The sequence below is a fragment of the Eucyclogobius newberryi genome, unplaced genomic scaffold (genome assembly GCF_026437365.1).
Source record: "Eucyclogobius newberryi isolate DKJ021-1_F unplaced genomic scaffold, fEucNew1.0.hap1 SCAF_6, whole genome shotgun sequence".
Taxonomy (NCBI): Eukaryota; Metazoa; Chordata; class Actinopteri; order Gobiiformes; family Gobiidae; genus Eucyclogobius; species Eucyclogobius newberryi.
In genome coordinates this window covers 5,727,973-5,749,060 of record NW_027316278.1, presented here as the reverse complement: position 1 = coordinate 5,749,060, position 21,088 = coordinate 5,727,973, and the positions used below count along the sequence as shown (strand labels likewise).

At 49.1% G+C, this 21,088-nt stretch overlaps 1 long non-coding RNA gene across 1 annotated transcript in view; it reads right to left on the bottom strand.

The window, feature by feature from the left end:
- The window catches only part of LOC140347541 (uncharacterized), a 30,778-nt gene extending 17,284 nt beyond the window's left edge, over positions 1–13,494 (bottom strand). The window contains exons 1-3 of the long non-coding RNA XR_011924380.1: positions 13,392–13,494; positions 12,468–12,625; positions 9,683–9,775 (exon numbers count right to left, since the gene is read on the bottom strand). This is a non-coding gene — a long non-coding RNA (uncharacterized lncRNA). The remainder of the gene's footprint in view (positions 1–9,682; positions 9,776–12,467; positions 12,626–13,391) is intronic.
- Positions 13,495–21,088: the final 7,594 nt, after the last annotated feature.

Here is a 21,088-nt window from a genome sequence, read left to right as displayed (position 1 = left end):
TCCTTAGACAAATGTCCAGAGTGCCTTGTCCTTAGACAAATGTCCAGAGTGCCTTGTCCTTAGACAAATGTCCAGAGTCCCCTGTCCTTAGACAAATGTCCAGAGTCCCCTGTCCTTAGACAAATGTCCAGAGTCCCCTGTCCTTAGACCCTCTAGGTCAATCTAGAAAAAGAAGTTTCGATCTCAGTGGTATGACCTCTTTAATTGAAGGTTAATAAATAAATTCAGATGTCGGAGTCAGAATTGAACTCACAGCCGCCGTCACATGGAGCCTGACATACACTGACAATCCATAATCTGGACTAAACAAAACACATGGACATTGTGCGGTGTGGAGTCTTTAGACGTTATAGTTTGACAGCGCTCGTCGTGTCGCCCTCCTTCACCTGACGTTCTTCACAGGTTCATTCTGTCGCTCGTTTGCTGAAGCTTCAGTGAGATAAATGTCATGTTTAGCCAACGCTGTGATTATCACAGCCGGAGCCATGAGCGCAGATAATCACATATTTCAGGCTGATCCCCCCGTCAGTGTCAGCGTCCCCCCGTCAGTGTCAGCGTCCCCCCCGTCAGTGTCAGCGTCCCCCCCGTCAGTGTCAGCGTCCCCCCGTCAGTGTCAGCGTCCCCCCGTCAGTGTCAGCGTCCCCCCGTCAGTGTCAGCGTCCCCCCGTCAGTGTCAGCGTCCCCCCGTCAGGGTCAGCGTCCCCCCCGTCAGTGTCAGCGTCCCCCCGTCAGTGTCAGCGTCCCCCCGTCAGGGTCAGCGTCCCCCCCCGTCAGTGTCAGCGTCCCCCGTCAGTGTCAGCGTCCCCCCGTCAGTGTCAGCGTCCCCCCGTCAGTGTCAGCGTCCCCCCCCGTCAGTGTCAGCGTCCCCCCCTCAGTGTCAGCGTCCCCCCCTCAGTGTCAGCGTCCATAATCATGTGCAATACTGTCATAATCATGTGCAATACCGTCATAATCATCATAATCATGTGCAATACTGACATATTCATGTGCAATACTGACATATTCACGTGCAATACTGTCATAATCATGTGCAATACTGTCATAACCATGTGCAATACTATCATACTCATGTGCAATACTGACATTCACGTGCAATACTGACATACTCATGTGCAATACTGTCATACTCATGTGCAATACCGTCATAATCATCATAATCATGTGCAATACTGAAATATTCACGTGCAATACTGTCATAATCATGTGCAATACTGAAATATTCACGTGCAATACTGTCATAATCATGTGCAATACTGACATATTCACGTGCAATACTGTCATAATCATGTGCGATACTATCATACTCATGTGCAATACTGACATATTCACGTGCAATTCTGTGACTTAATGTCAATCATCCTGGTGCAATATTCTCTGTCCATAAAACAGCTGTAAATAAGAGCGTTACTATTGTTATTATTATTTGTATTAAGAGCTTTTCTACAAGAGTGTTTTTCATAAGTAACACTGGACTTTCCTCATTGTGGGACAAATAAAGGCTCATCTTATTTAAGTGTTTGCATTGGACCTAAAATGGCGGGTCAGTTTCCCGTCCCGTTGAGAAGACGCAGGAGAACTTCCCATCGCGTTCACAAAACTGGATCAAATGAATGGTTTAAAAGACTACTCCGAGTATCCGCGGCTCTATCAGCTCAAAAAACTGATTTGGCAAAACGTCCTCCACAAAAACGAGACTCTTTCTCCACCAAAAACCCCGACAAACAGAATCAGACACGAGCTCGTCCCATCGGGATCGTCTCCGTCTCGTATTTGCCTCCAGTGTGATTTCTCTGAATCCTTTATGAACGCGCTCGCGGCCGGCGTCGCGTAATGAAAGCAGCTTTTAATATGGTCCGGCCGCATCACGTCGATGGCGCCGAGACGAGAGGCGGATGAAGAGCGCCGCTGATGTTGGTGGAGATAAAGCGCATTTGTTTGACAGGCGCACACATTATTGCCAAAAGTCGAAATGATTCATATTGTCCAATAATCCAATGATGGGGACGGATGCACATTATATTACTATTATATTACTGGTCCCTCTCTGCTGTTTTTATCTATGTTATAATAAGATAATGTCAAAAACATCGTAGTTTTGTTTCATAATTCATGGTTAAAATGTTCATTTACCTTCACCAGACTCGACCGGTTCATTTAAGTGCTCACATTATGTCATTAAGCAGTATTTACTCAGGTACTAGTACTTGCAGACACATTGTACCTCTCAGAGTACTTTTCAGACGCGATACTTCTACTTCTACTTAAGTACAAAGGTGTTGTTCAGTGTAAGTTTCTCCAAATACATCATAAGCGTGACTTTTTTACTAGTTTGAGTTTATTGGATGCTACTTTGTACTTCTACTTGTGTAATATTATTTGGAAGTGCGTTTCCTCTTACTCGAGTACATTTTGGACTCTTCTCGCTCCAGCAGCACCGCTCTGTGACGTGTACAGGAGATGTTACGCTTTATTCTGGCTGTTCTAGGAGCTAAGATAATATCCTTGTGTGGATCAGTTTCCTCTCCACTTCTTGCTTGGATGAGCCGCGTCGGAGAGTCCAGTAAAAGGCACCGCCGGTCACTATGGCGATGACGTGGAGCTCACATTTAAAACACAGGGAAAGACCGTGTCACAGACTGAGCCTCAAACGCTCCCTTTACAAGGCCACGACCTTCAGCTAAAGACGCTTCATCTTTTCACATATGAAATGAAACTATTTGGTCCATTGCAAATGAAACTCCACTAAAGCTTTAGAGTCTCTTTAGAAACAGATTTATAAAGTATAAATGTAAAGAAAGACACGGAAACTGCAGCTCTGCAGTGCTACAAACACATACGCTTTAGAATATGCAAAACGTGATTAAGTCTGTGAGCTTGTGTTTGGTGTTCATGCTGGAGCAGAATCTGTCCTCTTTTAACAATCTGTAAATGTATGATCTGAACCTCCAGGGCAGAGGTCAGAGGTCAAAGGTCAGAGGTAACTGTGTAAAAGTGGCTTCAAACATGCGTCTTTCTCATGGAGAGTGGAACTGTATCTGTGATTGTCACGGAAATGGCCTCATTCAACACATTTAAAGCACACGCAGGGCGGCATCGCCCGCGGGGCAGAGGAAGAGGACCCCGCGGGGCAGAGGAAGAGGACCCCGCAGGGCAGAGGAAGAGGACCCCGTGGGGCAGAGGAAGAGGACCCCGCGGGGCAGAGGAAGAGGACCCCGCGGGGCAGAGGAAGAGGACCCCGCGGGGCAGAGGAAGAGGACCCCGCGGGGCAGAGGAAGAGGACCCCGCCGGGCAGAGGAAGAGGACCCCGCGGGGCAGAGGAAGAGGACCCCGCCGGGCAGAGGAAGAGGACCCCGCCGGGCAGAGGAAGAGGACCCCGCCGGGCAGAGGAAGAGGACCCCGCCGGGCAGAGGAAGAGGACCCCGCCGGGCAGAGGAAGAGGAGGAAGAGGATCCCGCGGGGCAGAGGAAGAGGACATTTGGGCATTTCAAAAATTAAATAAATTGCATTGATACGTGACTGGGCAACACACCACACTTACTCTCCCGGTGAAGAGCTGAGTGCTGAGCCACACTGAACCTGACCAGAGTGGACCAGAGTGGACCAGAGTGGACCATAGTGGACCAGAGTGGACCAGAGTGGACCATAGTGGACCAGAGTGGACCATAGTGGACCATAGTGGACCAAAGTGGACCATAGTTGACGATAGTGGACCAGAGTGGACCATAGTGGACCATAGTGGACCAGAGTGGACCAGAGTGGACCAGAGTGGACCATAGTGGACCATAGCGGACCATAGCGGACCATAGTTGACCATGGTTGACCATAGTGGACCATAGTAGACCAGAGTGGACCATAGTGGACCATAGTGGACCATAGTTGACCATAGTTGACCATAGTGGACCATAGTGGACCATAGTGGACCATAGTTGACCATAGTTGACCATAGTGGGCCATAGTGGACCATAGCGGACTATAGTTGACCATAATGGACCATAGTAGACCAGAGTGGACCATAGTGGACCATAGTGGACCATAGTGGACCATAGTTGACCATAGTTGACCATAGTGGACCATAGTGGACCATAGTGGACCATAGTGGACCATAGTTGACCATAGTTGACCATAGTGGGCCATAGTGGACCATAGCGGACCATGGTTGACCATAATGGACCATAGTAGACCAGAGTGGACCATAGTGGACCATAGTGGACCATAGTGGACCATAGTTGACCATAGTGGACCATAGTGGACCATAGTGGACCATAGTGGACCATAGTTGACCATAGTGGACCATAGTGGACCATAGTGGACCATAGTGGACCATAGTTGACCATAGTGGACCATAGTGGGCCATAGTGGACCATAGTGGACCATAGTTGACCATAGTGGACCATAGTTGGCCATAGTGTCACCCAGTGTCTTCTGCTCAGCAGCTCATACGTCTTAGGAATAACAGGTTAAAATAATACTTTTATTAATAATAATCGTTACAGCAACAATATCTACTATTGGTAATGAACAATATAGTGTCATATTTCCGTTTCTTCTTTCTTATTGCGTGTGGTTTGTGGCCACAGAGTGTTCAGAACGACAGACTCAAGCGTCAGAAGAAATGAAAGAACAACAGGCGTGTTTGAGACAAAAGCGACACCTTTCAAAGCTCAAAGATGTAAATTAGCATAATACCTCCCCTTAAAACAATGAGCGCTGTTTCATTAACTCTAATTACAGACTTCTCGCAGCAGTGAACGTCGAGGCGTCTCGGTCAGGTGTCCGCGGTTGCCGTGGTTACACAGCGGACACTCTGTCAAGCTGCCGTCAGACCCTGACAGAGAGCAGAGAGGACGAGGAGAGATGCCGACAAGAACGACCGGCAGCTATTAAGAGAAATATGTTCCAAACGTTACAGATGCATTTGCAAAGCTATGAGCAAAAATACATCCCACAAAAAAATCATAAAGGCGCCTTATTTTTACCGTCTTCAAACAATTCTAGGTCGTTTCAAAGGATTCGCCGCCGTCTAAACGCTCACGAAACGAATGCAACTTCATCATTCACCGTGATGAGTTTATAAATGCTTTTCACGACAATGGTCAGAGTTTACTGTCACGGTGATGCTAATACACGTTAGCATGCTAAGAGAGAATGAGGCTGCGCTCACACTGCGGAGGCCCAAAGCTACACTCCTTTTATTGACGTCAAGGTCAGTTTAGGCAAGTTTATTTGTGGAGCACATTTCATACACAAGGCAGTTCAAAGTGCGTCACCACATTCTCAGTTGAACTTTTGAGTCGTGACCCGTGTCCCGTCTTTTCTTTCCATTCAAGTGTCGTTCTCTGTGATAACGACCTTTTCCTCAGAGGTCATGTGATCGCCCGGGGCAACGCCGCGGGAGGATAATCCAGGAATTGCGTTTGAACCTTTGCGTTTCCTCCAGGAGCTGCTTCTATAGACGCTTTAAAAAGCTCATCGTCGCCACAATCTTCAACATTCCGCACTAAAGGCAAAAGGAAGTGAACGTTTGGGATGATTCAATATCGTCGGCTCTAAAGGCTGAAGGTTTCTACGTCTTTATGACAAAAACAAGCAGCAGACTGAACTGAAACGTCTCGAAGTATTTAATGATTCTGCTCCCGCTGCCACAGTTCTCCTTCTGGAAGCGCCGCAGCCGTGGCCAGTGTCCCTGTCCTAAATGTCCAAAGACAAGAGAACCACTTCCATTGGTCTTCAAATTCTGTATAAAAACTCTTGCTGTGATTATAATAGGAATTTAAAAAAACACTCTTAATAGAAGAACTCTTACAAAAGTTGTGTTTATTTATCTATTTATGGACATAGCATTTACATTGGACGAATCAGATGCAATGTTTTAAGTGTATGTAGCAGAATATGCTAATTTTCAACACCTGTCCATTGGGCCAATTTAGAGTTGCTAATTTTGGCTAACACATGCATGTCTTTGGACGGTGGGAGGAGCCAGAGAACCCGGAGAGAACCCACGGTAACACGGGGAGAACATGCAGACTCCACCCAGAGAGATCATGTGATATTGGTCCGGGAATCGAACCCATGATCTGCTTCTTGGGAGGCAAGAGCGCTAACCGCCTTTGCCTTCCTATAAGTTATCTGTTCTTTCCTCTGTATCTACCTACGTTTCCCCATGTGTGGACAATAACGGAATATCTTATAACTTGACTTACATCTCTCATCCAATGGCCCTGTCGAACTGGAACAGATAAAACAGATATTTTGGCTGGTTCTGGGCACAAAGACAAGGTGACCTCTCTCCGGGCGGCGAGCGGGAGGCATCACGTGGCATCAGAACATTCTAGAATCCCCCTACTAGAATTACATATTGTCAAATTGAGACCCTCCTCACACAACGTCCAGGCGGGCAGCTGTAGCAGCGGGCAGCGCCCCCTGTGACACGCTGTAGGACGCTGTAGGTGTCATCGTTCCCTCTCGGTCCGACTCCGGATCCGAGCTGAAGACGGTTCGCGTCATCCCCGCGTGTAAAAAAAGCCGCGCTAACCACGCTAACGACGCTAACGATGCTAACGACGCTGTAACGACATCGTATTCAACTTTTGGAGCTTCAGCTACACCTTCAGCTACATGACGTATGCTAACGCTAACACCTTCAGCTACATGACGTTTGCTAACGCTAACGCCTTCTGCTACATGACGTATGCTAACGCTAACACCTTCAGCTACATGACGTATGCTAACGCTAACACCTTCAGCTACATGAGGCACAGACAGAACTGTGGTAAGTGTCTGGTATGTTAACGTAACATATGAACAGTTATTCAGATAACTATAGCATAAAGAACATGCTAACAAGTTTACCAAAGCATCAGTTTTACCCCAAATCACTAAATCCATTGAATTCTTCTTCCTCTGTGTCACTTCTAAACAACTCCACAAACTCCAGAGGAAGAGGAAGTGCAGATTCTTCTTCTGCATCGCTCAGAGCCTACAGCGCCCTCATGTGGTTGTCAGTGTGAAAATAACAAGCTAGTGATATCACATATAAGTCGAGTATAAATCGGCCAAATCTATGAAAAAAGGTGCAATTTACAGTAAAAAAAAACAGGGTATATAATAACTCCAGTTGCTGATCATCGGGTGGTCTATGCCTTTAACGTTATACACTTTTCTACCTGATTATTTGTGTGATAAGTCGCACTTTTCTTGTCCGACCAGGCGTTTAATTACATTCAGAGGCTTTGGAAGGTGTAAATCGTTGGCTGATTAGAGCAAGGACAGAAATACCAGAGAAACACTGCACTCGGTACATGTACAAAATCTGAATATTAGCACATTTCTGGACCTTTAAGATGATTAAAATGAATCTGATGCGAGTGATTTTGATTTGTTTACCAGTCCATTTTAATCATCTTTTAACTTAAAATATGATAATGACCAGTTTGAGTGTTCATCTAACTGCAGCCAATGTCCAGGTTCCACATCACACAGAACATGAAATGACCATAACTTTGTAAGAGGAACGTTTATGTGAAATTATCTACTCAGATGCCATGTCTCAGAGCCCAGTGAAAATTCATATGTCCTGACTCTGGCACCAGCAGGAGGCCGGTCCATGTTTAGTCCTGACTCTGGCACCAGCAGGAGGCCGGTCCATGTTTAGTCCTGACTCTGGCACCAGCAGGAGGCCAGTCCATGTTTAGTCCTGACTCTGGCACCAGCAGGAGGCCGGTCCATGTTTAGTCCTGACTCTGGCACCAGCAGGAGGCCGGTCCATGTTTAGTCCTGACTCTGGCACCAGCAGGAGGCCGGTCCATGTTTAGTCCTGACTCTGGCACCAGCAGGAGGCCGGTCCATGTTTAGTCCTGACTCTGGCACCAGCAGGAGGCCGGTCCATGTTTAGTCCTGACTCTGGCACCAGCAGGAGGCCGGTCCATGTTTAGTCCTGACTCTGGCACCAGCAGGAGGCCGGTCCATGTTTAGTCCTGACTCTGGCACCAGCAGGAGGCCGGTCCATGTTTAGTCCTGACTCTGGCACCAGCAGGAGGCCGGTCCATGTTTAGTCCTGACTCTGGCACCAGCAGAAGGCCGGTCCATGTTTAGTCCTGACTCTGGCACCACCAGGAGGCCGGTCCATGTTTAGTCCTGACTCTGGCACCAGCAGGAGGCCGGTCCCTGAGGTTCTCAGAGTCCGAGATGGTTCTTATGGCACTAACAGAGATGTACTTTGGTGCTAGGCCATGGAGAGACTTGTACACAAGCAGAGCTGCTTTAAAGTCTCTTCTCTGAGCCACAGGAGCCAGTGCAGAGACCTGAGAACAGGACTAATGTGATCATACTTCCTGGTTCTAGTCAGGACCCGAGCAGCAGCGTTCTGGATGTACTGCAGCTGTTTTACAGCTCGTTTGGAGAGACCAGTGAGCAGGCCGTTACAGTAGTCTAATCTACTGGAGACAAACGCATGGATAAGTCTCTCCAAATCTGGTTTAGACACTATATTTTTGATTTTGACAATGTTTTTTAGATGGTAAAAAGCTGCTGATGTTATTGATTTGACGTGGCTGTTAAAGTTCAAGTCTGAGTCCATTATTACCCCCAGATTTCTAATTTGGTTTGTAGGTTTTAGAGCGAGACTCTGGAGGTGACCGCTAACACTTTCTCTTTGTTTCTGTGACAAAAACGATGATTTCAGTCTTGTCTGAGTTCAGCTGGAGAAAGTGGTTTTGCCTCCACAAACTGATCTGTTCCACTGGTCCATATTCACCTGCCGACAGTGAAACATACAGTAGATCTGACACTTTTTGTGCCTCTAACTGTATTTATCAGTTATGAAACAATAAGGCGATATTGCAATAATCCTCTGCTATAATGTGTGTCTTGGATGAAATGAACAAATAGTGTGTATATTATAAAAGAGCCGTGTGATGTCAGAAGACCAGGGCCGTGTGGGCGCTCAGTCCTCCTGCTCAATTATGTTATAATCTCTGTATTAAGCATTTATGAAAGGGTTAAAGTCTAAACGTGGAGGGTTTAGAAATCGCTCTGATGTGAAGTGACCGTTTTGCCAATTAAGCGAATCGTGAGACTAAAAGACGAGACGCTTTGAAAGAAAAGAAAGAAGAAAACTTCTGTGTCATTGCTGTGACATGCTTTTGGAGAAGATGTGTGAGCGACAGGAGCGAGAGGGGAAGAGGAGGAGGATGAGTGGAGGAGGAAGAGGAGGAAGAGGAGCAAGAAGAGCAAGAGGGGAGGAGGAGGAAGGGAGGAGGAGGAGGAGGAGGAGGAAGAGGAGAGGAGATGAGGAGCGATAGGAGCAAGAGGGGAGGAGGGGGAGGAGGGGGAGGAGAGGAGCGACAGTGGAGGAGAAAGGGAGGAGGAGAGGAGCTGGACCCCCGGCTGCGTTCACGTCCCAGTTTGTAAAGTCCAGAGCTGGCAGTGAGTTTGTGAGTGGAGCAACGTGAGAAGAACGAGCGAGACGGGAAAAAAACGAGGGACAGAAGGGGAGAGACAGAGGGAGAGACAGAGGGAGAGACAGAGGGAGGGACAGGGAGTGATGGAGATAGAGACAGAGTAAGAGATAGAAGAGGACAGACAGAAGGGGAGAGACAGAGACAGAAATAGAGACAGAGAGAGAGACAGAGGGAGAGACAGAGATAGACAGAGGGAGGGACAGAGGGAGTGATGGAGGTCTTACCGTGGCCTGCAGCGCCAGCACCAGGCGCTCAGTGGCTGATCTAAAAGCCGCTGTGTTCTGGTTCTTGTACGGCTCCTCGCTCTTCCTCTGCGCCTGCGACAGAGACAACACTTCAGACACAGAGGAGGACAGAGGAGCAGAGGAGGACAGAGGAGGACAGAAGAGCAGAGGAGGACAGAAGAGCAGAGGAGGACAGAAGAGCAGAGGAGGACAGGAGAGCAGAGGAGGACAGAAGAGCAGAGGAGGACAGGAGAGCAGAGGAGGACAGAAGAGCAGAGGAGGACAGAAGGACAGAAGAGCACAGGAGGACAGAAGAGCAGAGGACAGTGGTTTGGTCCTGCTTTAGACTCGCTTTAGAATCAGAATCAGAATAAGGTTCATTTGTCATTTGTCATGAACAAAATTCACAGACATATGAACTTGTCCTGGTGATTCATGCAACACAAACAGAACATAGAAAACTGAATACTAAACAGTCTGATCTGTACAAATACAATATAAAGTTGTGTAGTGCAATAGGAAGTGGTGATATGTACATAATAAAATAAAATATAAAGTTGTGTAGTGCAATAGGAAGTGGTGATATGTACACAATAAAATAAAATATAAAGTTATGTAGTGCAATAGGTGCAGTGATTGACAGGTGCTTGGACAGTGTTCATGAGTCCAACTGCAGAGGGAAAGAAACTGTTCTTGTGACGTGAGGTTCTGGTCCTGATGGACTGTAGCCTCCTGCCTGAGGGGAGTGGCCTCCTGCCTGAGGGGAGTGGCCTCCTGCCTGAGGGGAGTGGCCTCCTGCCTGAGGGGAGTGGCCTCCTGCCTGAGGGGAGTGGCCTCCTGCCTGAGGGGAGTGACCTCCTGCCTGAGGGGAGTGGCCTCCTGCCTGAGGGGAGTGGTCTCCTGCCTGAGGGGAGCGGCCTCCTGCCTGAGGGGAGCGGCCTCCCCGCTCCTCCTGCCTGAGGGGAGTGGTCTCCTGCCTGAGGGGAGTGGCCTCCTGCCTGAGGGGAGTGGCCTCCTGCATCCTCCTGCCTGAGGGGAGTGGCCTCCTGCCTGAAGGGAGTGGCCTCCTGCCTGAGGGGAGTGGCCTCCTGCCTGAGGGGAGCGGCCTCCTGCCTGAGGGGAGCGGCCTCCTGCCTGAGGGGAGTGGCCTCCTGCATGAGGGGAGCGGCATCCTGCCTGAGGGGAGTGGCCTCCTGCCTGAGGGGAGTGGCCTCCTGCCTGAAGGGCGTGGCCTCTCGTCCCAGAGCCCTGGAGACGTACAGGTCCTGCAGAGATGAAGTCTGCAGCCAATCACCTTCTCAGCAGAGGGCGCTGTAGTCTCTGTTTGTCCCTGTCTGTGGCTCCAGCGTACCACACGGTGATGGAGGAGGTGATGGAGGAAGTGATGGAGGAGGTGATGGAGGAGGTGATGGAGGAGGTGATGGAGGAAGTGATGGAGGAAGTGATGGAGGAGGTGAAGGAGGAGGTGATGGAGTAGGTGATGGAGGAGGTGATGGAAGAAGTGATGGAGGAGGTGATGGAGGAGGTGATGGAGGAAGTGATGGAGGAGGTGATGGAGGAGGTGATGGAGGAGGTGATGGAGGAGGTGATGGAGGAGGTAATGGAGGAGGTGATGGAGGAGGTGATGGAGGAAGTGATGGAGGAGGTGATGGAGGAGGTGATGGAGGAGGTGATGGAGGAAGTGATGGAGGAGGTGATGGAGGAGGTGAAGGAGGAGGTGATGGAGGAGGTGATGGAGGAGGTGATGGAGGAAGTGATGGAGGAGGTGATGGAGGAGGTGATGGAGGAAGTGATGGAGGAGGTGATGGAGGAGGTGAAGGAGGAGGTGATGGAGGAAGTGATGGAGGAGGTGATGGAGGAGGTGATGGAGAAGGTGATGGAGGAGGTGATGGAGGAAGTGATGGAGGAGGTGATGGAGGAGGTGATGGAGGAAGTGATGGAGGAGGTGATGGAGGAAGTGATGGAGGAGGTGATGGAGGAGGTGATGGAGGAAGTGATGGAGGAGGTGATGGAGGAGGTGATGGAGGAGGTGATGGAGGAAGTGATGGAGGAGGTGATGGAGGAGGTGAAGGAGGAGGTGATGGAGGAGGTGATGGAGGAAGTGATGGAGGAGGTGAAGGAGGAGGTGATGGAGAAGGTGATGGAGGAGGTGATGGAGGAAGTGATGGAGGAGGTGATGGAGGAGGTGATGGAGGAGGTGATGGAGGAGGTGATGGAGGAGGTGATGGAGGAGGTGATGGAGGAAGTGATGGAGGAGGTGATGGAGGAGGTGATGGAGGAGGTGATGGAGGAGGTGATGGAGGAGGTGCTTTAGACCCCCTTTAGACCTGCTTTACTTGGACCGGGTTGTAGACTGTCATAGACCTGGAGCTGAGTAGAACCAGCTCCAGAGTCAAGACGATTCTTTCGACGCATTCGGCTGCAACAGGAAGTTCTTTGTGTGGAAACTTCAAACTTCAACTGCATTTCCATCACAAAAGTAACGGGCGATGCAACACATAATTCACATAAAAGCTTTTATGCTCGGTGATGAATCATAACAGTTGGAGCAACCACGTGACCATCTGACCACAGACTGGACACAGGTGACCAGCGAAACCAAAATAATCCAATCGTTTGCACAAAGTGGAGCCGTGTGCAATTCTCAAAATTCAGGATAAAAACTAAAATAACACGTCTACAGTGTGTGAAATATGTGTATTCTAAATTGGAAGAGCAGTTATGGATCAGAACCACGTACACTCATTTCACCCATTACAAAATACAGACACTTTCCAGCACTGACCTGGTACTGCCCTGGACTGGGCCCGTCCGAGCTCGCTCTGTTAAAGGTCGTGCAGCGCTGAGAGCTGGAGCCAAAGCCTCCTTTGGTCCGGTCCAGATAAGCCTTTCTGAAACTGTCCCGGGCCACTCCGTACTCAAACACATTGTAGGAACCTGGACCTGTGGAACCAGAACCAACACCGTTCAGCAATAACTTTGTATCAAGAGTATATTTAGTCTAATCTGCAATACTTTTCGGATGTTTCATGAGTACAATGTAATCATAAGGAACATTCCCATATGACGTCATGTTCATGGGTCTAAAGCAGGCATGTCCAAACTACGGCCCGGGGGCCAAATGCGGCCCTTAGACCAATTTTTGTTGGCCCTCCGGCTTCTTGCTAAGTTGGCCCAACCAACAAATAGTAGTACTTTTACTGTAAAATTGGAAAAATTCAAGCATTTTGATGTTATAGCAACCTAATAATAATGTTCCAAGTCTTACGAAAGGTGTGGAGGCATCAAAACTAACTATGTCAAATGCAAAACTTCAAATGAATCACTTTTCAAATTTGACTTTGTCGGGTTGTTTGTGGCCCTTTGCTCTATATAAGTTTCAAAATGCGTCCCTCAGTGAAAAAAGTTTGGACACCCCTGGTTAAGTCACACACTCTAGTGCCATCTTGAGGACAAAAGCTGCATGCTCACTGTGGGTCGTCTCAACACAAAGGATTCCTCTTCTGTCTCGTCCTCAAAGACCCCGTTTGTCCATAAACGTGTCTCTGGTCAGGAGGGACCAGTGGATTTCACTCCAGACTGAGGCCCAGCTGTTTGGCTAATGCTAGTTTACATGCTAATAAACGTTAGCCTACGCGCGGACAGTTTGAACGAGCCTCGTGTCCGTCACATTTCGGGATCGGGCTGAAACCCACGGGCAGTTCCTGACCTGGCAGAGAGGCCCTCCGGTGCTCGGGGCCGAAGCGAGCCGCAGTGCTGCTGAACGGGCTCGTCTTGGAGGGACCGGACTTCTTCAGCAGCTCCAGAGCGCTGCGCGGGTAATCGTACGCTCCCACGGGGGGCGCCGCCTCCCTCACAGGACTGAACCTCTGGGAGAGAGAGAGAGCGAGAGAAGACGTTTATCGTGGAATGTGTCTTGTGCGATGCAGTCGACTAAACTGTGAACGGGCTGCTCGATTTGTGTCTGATCTTCAGCGACGTTAAATGATAAACAGAGGATGGATTATTATTATTTCACAGTTGGTCTGGTGAAGCTCCTCGTGCGCGACGACGTGGCACACAACCGCCACGTCGCAGAATCGGCGGGAAATGGTACGGTTTTGACAGTATATTATGTCACGATAAGGTTGAGGTTAGGCTTAGGCTCAGGAGCCTGAGCCGCCAGCCCCGCCCACATTCTGTTGGAATGCGTAAGGGTCTGGGATTCGGACCATTGGGGGCGTCAAAAAAACTCTCCAGCAGTGACCGGTCTAACCACCGCCGCTAATTTGTGTCACGTGTCTCTCAAATGCAGAAGACTTTGTGTCACGTGGCTCTCACATGCAGAAGACTTTGTGTCACGTGTCTCTCACATGCAGAAGACTTTGTGTCAAGTGTCTCTCTAATGCAGAAGACTTTGTGTCAAGTGTCTCTCTAATGCAGAAGACTTTGTGTCAAGTGTCTCTCTAATGCAGAAGACTTTGTGTCACGTGTCTCTCAAATGCAGAAGACATTGTGTCAAGTGTCTCTCAAATGCAGAAGACTTTGTGTCAAGTGTCTCTCTAATGCAGAAGACTTTGTGTCACGTGTCTCAAATGCAGAAGACTTTGTGTCACGTGGCTCTCACATGCAGAAGACTTTGTGTCACGTGTCTCTCACAAGCAGAAGACTTTGTGTCAAGTGTCTCTCTAATGCAGAAGACTTTGTGTCACGTGTCTCAAATGCAGAAGACTTTGTGTCAAGTGTCTCTCAAATGCAGAAGACTTTGTGTCAAGTGTCTCTCTAATGCAGAAGACTTTGTGTCACGTGTCTCTCTAATGCAGAAGACTTTGTGTCAAGTGTCTCTCAAATGCAGAAGACTTTGTGTCACGTGTCTCTCTAATGCAGAAGACTTTGTGTCACATGTCTCTCAAATGCAGAAGACTTTGTGTCAAGTGTCTCTCAAATGCAGAAGACTTTGTGTCACGTGTCTCTCACATGCAGAAGACTTTGTGTCACGTGTCTCTCACATGCAGAAGACTTTGTGTCACATGTCTCTCAAATGCAGAAGACTTTGTGTCAAGTGTCTCTCAAATGCAGAAGACTTTGTGTCACGTGTCTCTCACATGCAGAAGACTTTGTGTCACGTGTCTCTCACATGCAGAAGACTTTGTGTCACGTGTCTCTCACATGCAGAAGACTTTGTGTCACGTGTCTCTCAAATGCAGAAGACTTTGTGTCACGTGTCTCTCAAATGCAGAAGACTTTGTGTCACGTGTCTCTCAAATGCAGAAGACTTTGTGTCACGTGTCTCTCAAATACAGAAGACTTTGTGACACGTGTCTCTCAAATATTTTCGGAACATTCAGAACAAAACATATAACTTCATTTACCTCAGATTTACAGAGTTTAGTGCGTCTCTGGTTGACTCGGCAGAAGTCGGCAACGTTTCTCAGTCGGTGTTATTTTTATCCTTTCCTCGTAATCCTCCATGTTTGTTTAGACACGAACGGACAAAGCGATTGTCTGATTGGTTAATCCGCCTGTCAATCACTCCCTTTGGAAATTGGAGCCTGTCAAAACGTGTTGGGAACGGCTGGTTTTGAGTGCTTTTGAGGCGAGCTAACCAGGTGAGTGTCGAGGGAAACAACACTCGCGGTTACTGAAAAGTGAAACATTTAGCGCAGAAACATTACTAAATGTGAGAAAAACCTATATTTCTACAACCATTGCTCCTAATCAAAAGAGTCCATATGTTCTTAAGACGCAGCTAGGCTTTTTCCACCTCCATTTCCCCCCCCGTGGTTATGACGAGCGTGGAGAAAAGTAAAACGCACTGACAGTTTAATGGCATTTCCGCTGCGCTGTACATTCTCCTCTTGATGGAGCCTTTACTCGACTGGGGGCCGAACAGGAGCCGGCGCGAGCCATTTCAACTCCACAGAGGAATAATAAATAACAGCGAGAGCCGCGGAGAGTGGCGAGAGCGTTTGAAGGAGGACGAGGGAGGAAAAGACGGCGGATAAACCCTGGTGTTGATGAAGAGCACGTTCAGGTGGATAATGGCCCCGGCCTGAGTCAGCGGCACAAACAAACACACGGTTATTATGAGAGATCCTTCAGGGACTTTAAACCATCAGAATGTACAAGGGCAAGAGGAAGGAGGAGTCCCAGAGGAGTACCACAGGAGGCTGGGATTGTGTTGGATGTGCCGTGTTACATATGAGGTGAATCCAGCCGATATATTTACTGGAAAGTACTTTTACTTCTACTTTACTGTAGATGACACAGGGGACTCACTTCGTACAGACGACGGGGGAGAAGCCCACGGTAAATGTCCCATAAAACAGGTGTCGGCAGTGATGATCTGTGGGCTGGTTACCATGTGACCTGCCCTATTCTCCCAGGCTTTGCCCCCTGGGGTCCTATGAGGGTCCCATGAGTCCTACAGCTTGTACTTGTCTTAACGAATACACTGCAGTACTTTAGTTCTCCTAAGGTCAAAAGTGACAAAACGCCTGTTTCTCATTGAGGAGCAGGGGCTGAGGGAGCTCCTCTACCCCACAGAGGAGCAGAGGAGCAGGGGCTGAGGGAGCTCTTCTACCCCACAGAGGAGCAGAGGAGAAGGGGCTGAGGGAGCTCCTCTACCCCACAGAGGAGCAGAGGAGCAGAGGCTGAGGGAGCTCCTCTACACTACAGAGGAGCAGAGGAGCAGGGGCTGAGGGAGCTCCTCTACCCCACAGAGGAGCAGAGGAGCAGGGGCTGAGGGAGCTCCTCTACCCCACAGAGGAGCAGAGGAGCAGGGGCTGAGGGAGCTCTTCTACCCCACAGAGGAGCAGAGGAGAAGGGGCTGAGGGAGCTCCTCTACCCCACAGAGGAGCAGAGGAGCAGAGGCTGAGGGAGCTCCTCTACACTACAGAGGAGCAGAGGAGCAGGGGCTGAGGGAGCTCCTCTACCCCACAGAGGAGCAGAGGAGCAGAGGCTGAGGGAGCTCCTCTACACTACAGAGGAGCAGAGGAGCAGGGGCTGAGGGAGCTCCTCTACCCCACAGAGGAGCAGAGGAGCAGAGGCTGAGGGAGCTCCTCTACACTACAGAGGAGCAGAGGAGCAGGGGCTGAGGGAGCTCCTCTACCCCACAGAGGAGCAGAGGAGCAGAGGCTGAGGGAGCTCTTCTACACCACAGAGGAGCAGAGGAGCAGGGGCTGAGGGAGCTCCTCTACCCCACAGAGGAGCAGAGGAGCAGGGGCTGAGGGAGCTCCTCTACCCCACAGAGGAGCAGAGGAGCAGGGGCTGAGGAAGCTCTTCTACACTACAGAGGAGCAGAGGAGCAGAGGCTGAGGGAGCTCTTCTACACCACAGAGGAGCAGAGGAGCAGGGGCTGAGGGAGCTCCTCTACCCCACAGAGGAGCAGAGGAGCAGGGGCTGAGGGAGCTCCTCTACCCCACAGAGGAGCAGAGGAGCAGGGGCTGAGGGAGCTCTTCTACCCCACAGAGGAGCAGAGGAGCAGAGGCTGAGGGAGCTCCTCTACCCCACAGAGGAGCAGAGGAGCAGAGGCTGAGGGAGCTCCTCTACACTACAGAGGAGCAGAGGAGCAGGGGCTGAGGGAGCTCCTCTACCCCACAGAGGAGCAGAGGAGCAGGGGCTGAGGGAGCTCTTCTACCCCACAGAGGAGCAGAGGAGCAGAGGCTGAGGGAGCTCTTCTACAAAGAGTGCAAAGGGCGACAGACAGCTTCACCGACAGCTTCTCTGACAGGTTCTGTGACAGGTTCTCTGACAGGTTCTCTGACAGGTTCTCTGACAGGTTCTGTGACAGGTTCTCTGACAGGTTCTCTGACAGGCTCTTTATGGTCACCCTGGATTATTGCGACCAGGCTCGAGACACAAATGAACGTGAACAGGCTTTTGTAGCGTCGCCTCTTTCAAATGTACGTTCTCTGATCTTTAGTAAAAAAAAAAGACTTTGAGCCGCCCAAAAGAGCACATTCTCTTTCATGTTTTATTTATTATTTATTTTTTAACGTATGCAGGGCCGGCCCAAGCCTTCAGGGGGCCCTAAGCAAAAACATTTTTGGGGGCCCCTCACCACGTCATCAGAATCAGTTTTATTGCCATTGTTAGTGAACAATTCACATATGGGAACTTTCTTCAACGCAAACAAAGCACCAGAACTCCAGGGCATCCGTTTGCCAGTTAGTTTATTCTCAGCACCTCACAAGCTCAAATATTGATAACTTAAATCCCACAATGCAACTTGGTATTCCGCTGACATCACCTCTACTCCCTGTACAAATAACACACGTCCCAGATATGTTTTTGGGCGTATTTGTGGGCGTTAAGGGTCTACAGCCACATTAGCACATTAGTTTTAATGAATGAACAGGGGGGTCTGGGGGCTTTCCCCCTGAAATTTTCAGACCTTTTTTGGGTCTTCTGCTGCATTTTAATGTGGTCCAGCCGGCTAAAATAAGAGTAAAATGTTGAGGTTGTAATGCTATAAAATGATGATGTGATGAAACTGTGCCAGGAGAAAATGATTAAAGCCAGTTATTAATACATTAGTGTACTTAATTACTCAATACAATATTGGCTATGAAAAATAATTATGATCAAATTGATTAATTTTAACTGAAAATGTAAAACTAATAGTTATCCTTACTAATTTATCTTTTACAGCTCCCAACTGTTCCTTCTTGCCAAAGTGACAAAACAAGTTATATTAAATTAAACAAATGGCATAAGCATTGCTTGATTAACAATTAACACTGATAAAACAAACATGTTATTCCCAGAGAATGAACAGAACGAGAAGTGAAGGTCCAAATCTAGCTATAGTGAAGCGACTGCGTTTCTGCAGCTTTGCCACTTTTGTGTAAACATACATAGTATTATTCTATAACAGACGTAATCATAATATGTCTGGTTATTTTTCACTATCAATTTATTATAATTTATAACAAATAGTCTAATGATGCTTTTTAAATAAATTGAAATGTTTTATTGCTCTATTAAAAGTTAATTACAATATAAATGTTTGTTCATCACACACTGGACTCTGTGTGAAACAATGCTGCGATGTGATTGGCTGATGCATAAACCTTTACGTTCCTCTTATTGCACTTTAAGAAGTCAAAGTAAAACAGACATCACGAGTCACGATTGATCTCACACATGGTGATGTGAGAGAGAGGGACGCAAACTCAAACCCGCTCATCTCTGACTGAGGCGGCACAGGGGCCCGGGACAGGGGCCCGGGACAGGGGCCGCACACTGTTCACTCCAAAGTTTCACATCAGAGGTTCTGGACGAGACGGCGCTCGTCCGGACCGGATCTCCGCCTCTTAGTGACCCGGGGCACAGACGCCCCTCACCGGCCTCACCTGCAGCTAACACTCCCGGGCTGGTGTAAATATTAAGCTTATTATCTTTCATTCAGACATATTATTATGCGCGGGGCAGAGCTCTCGTCGCCTCCAGCCTGAGCGAACGTGACAGAATCGTGTTGTTTCAAACAGCAGCATTAACCGTCTCTTTGTAAGAGAAGTTCAATACCTGGAAAGTGTTGTTGAGTTTACAGTTTCTTTACTTTCTTCACTTTTCTTCACTTTCTTTTGTTTCGTTTTTCGGCACCAGGAAATATATTCTTCTGGACATGAGGACCACGTTCTGTTGTGTTTATGTTTTGCTCTCGTTCTGCTCGCGACCAATCAGCGCAGGTTTGGTGCCTTAGTTGCCAGATTGTCCATCCATCCATCCATCCATTTTCTACCGCTTGTTCCCTTTCGGGGTCGCGGGTGACTGGAGCCTATCCCAGTGACTTCGGGCCTTAGGCGGGGTACACCCTGGACAGTGGCCAACTTGTCGCAGGGCCAACACAGAGACATAGACATTACAGACAGTTCACTCTCACATTCATTCACTAGGGCCAATTTAGAGTCGCCAATTTTGCCTAACACATGCACGTGTTTGGACGGTGGGAGGAAGCCGGAGAACCCGGAGAGAACCCACGGTAACACGGGGAGAACATGCAAACTCCACCCAGAGAGATCATGTGATGTTGGTCTGGTCCAGGAACGTGTGGGGAGAGAGCTGGGTAACTAAGGGTAACTAAGGGTAACACACACAGGCTTTGTAAGGGGTGGTCCCATGTGACTCTGATATTCAGCGGGCTGTTGTGTGAGATGACCATGTTCTGCTGATGTGATTAGAGGACCCCTGGTTTAGAGGACCCCTGGTTTAGAGGACCCCTGGTTTAGAGGACCGCTGGGTTAGAGGACCCCTGGTTTAGAGGACCCCTGGGTTAAGAGGACCCCTGGTTTAGAGGACCCCTGGGTTAGAGGACCCCTGGTTTAGAGGACCCCTGGTTTAGAGGACCACTCGGTTAGAGGACCCCTGGGATAGAGGACCCCTGGTTTAGAGGACCACTGGTTTAGAGGACTCCTGGTTTAGAGGACTCCTGGTTTAAAGGACCACTGGTTTAGAGGACTCCTGGTTTAGAGGACCACTCGGTTAGAGGACCCCTGGGATAGAGGACCCCTGGTTTAGAGGACCACTGGTTTAGAGGACTCCTGGTTTAGAGGACTCCTTGTTTAGAGGACTCCTGGTTTAGAGGACTCCTGGTTTAGAGGACCCCTTGTTTAGAGGACTCCTGGTTTAGAGGACTCCTGGTTTAGAGGACCCCTGGTTTAGAGGACCCCTGGTTTATAGGACTCCTGGTTTAGCGGACCCCTGGGTTAGAGGACCCCTGGTTTAGAGGACCCCTGGTTTAGAGGACTCCTGGTTTAGAGGACCCCTGGTTTAGAGGACTCCTGGTTTAGAGGACCCCTGGTTTAGAGGACCCCTGGTTTAGAGGACCTCTGGTTTAGAAGACTCCTGGTTTTGAGGACCCCTGGTTTAGAAGACTCCTGGTTTAGAAGACTCCTGGTTTAGAGGACCCCTGGTTTAGAGGACCCCTGGTTTAGAGGACCTCTGGGTTAGAGGACCCCTGGTTTAGAGGACCCCTGGGTTAGAGGACCACTGGTTTAGAGGACCCCTGGTTTAGAGGACCCCTGGTTTAGAGGACCCCTGGTTTAGAGGACCCCTGGGTTAGAGGACCACTGGTTTAGAGGACCACTGGGTTAGAGGACCACTGGTTTAGAGGACCCCTGGGTTAGAGGACCTCTGGTTTAGAGGACCCCTGGTTTAGAGGACCCCTGGTTTAGAGGACCCCTGGGTTAGAGGACCACTGGTTTAGAGGACCACTGGGTTAGAGGACCACTGGTTTAGAGGACTTCTGGGTTAGAGGACCACTGGTTTAGAGGACCCCTGGGTTAGAGGACCCCTGGTTTAGAGGATCCCTGGGTTAGAGGACCACTGGTTTAGAGGACCCCTGGGTTAGAGGACCTCTGGTTTAGAGGACCCCTGGTTTAGAGGACCCCTGGTTTAGAGGACCCCTGGGTTAGAGGACCACTG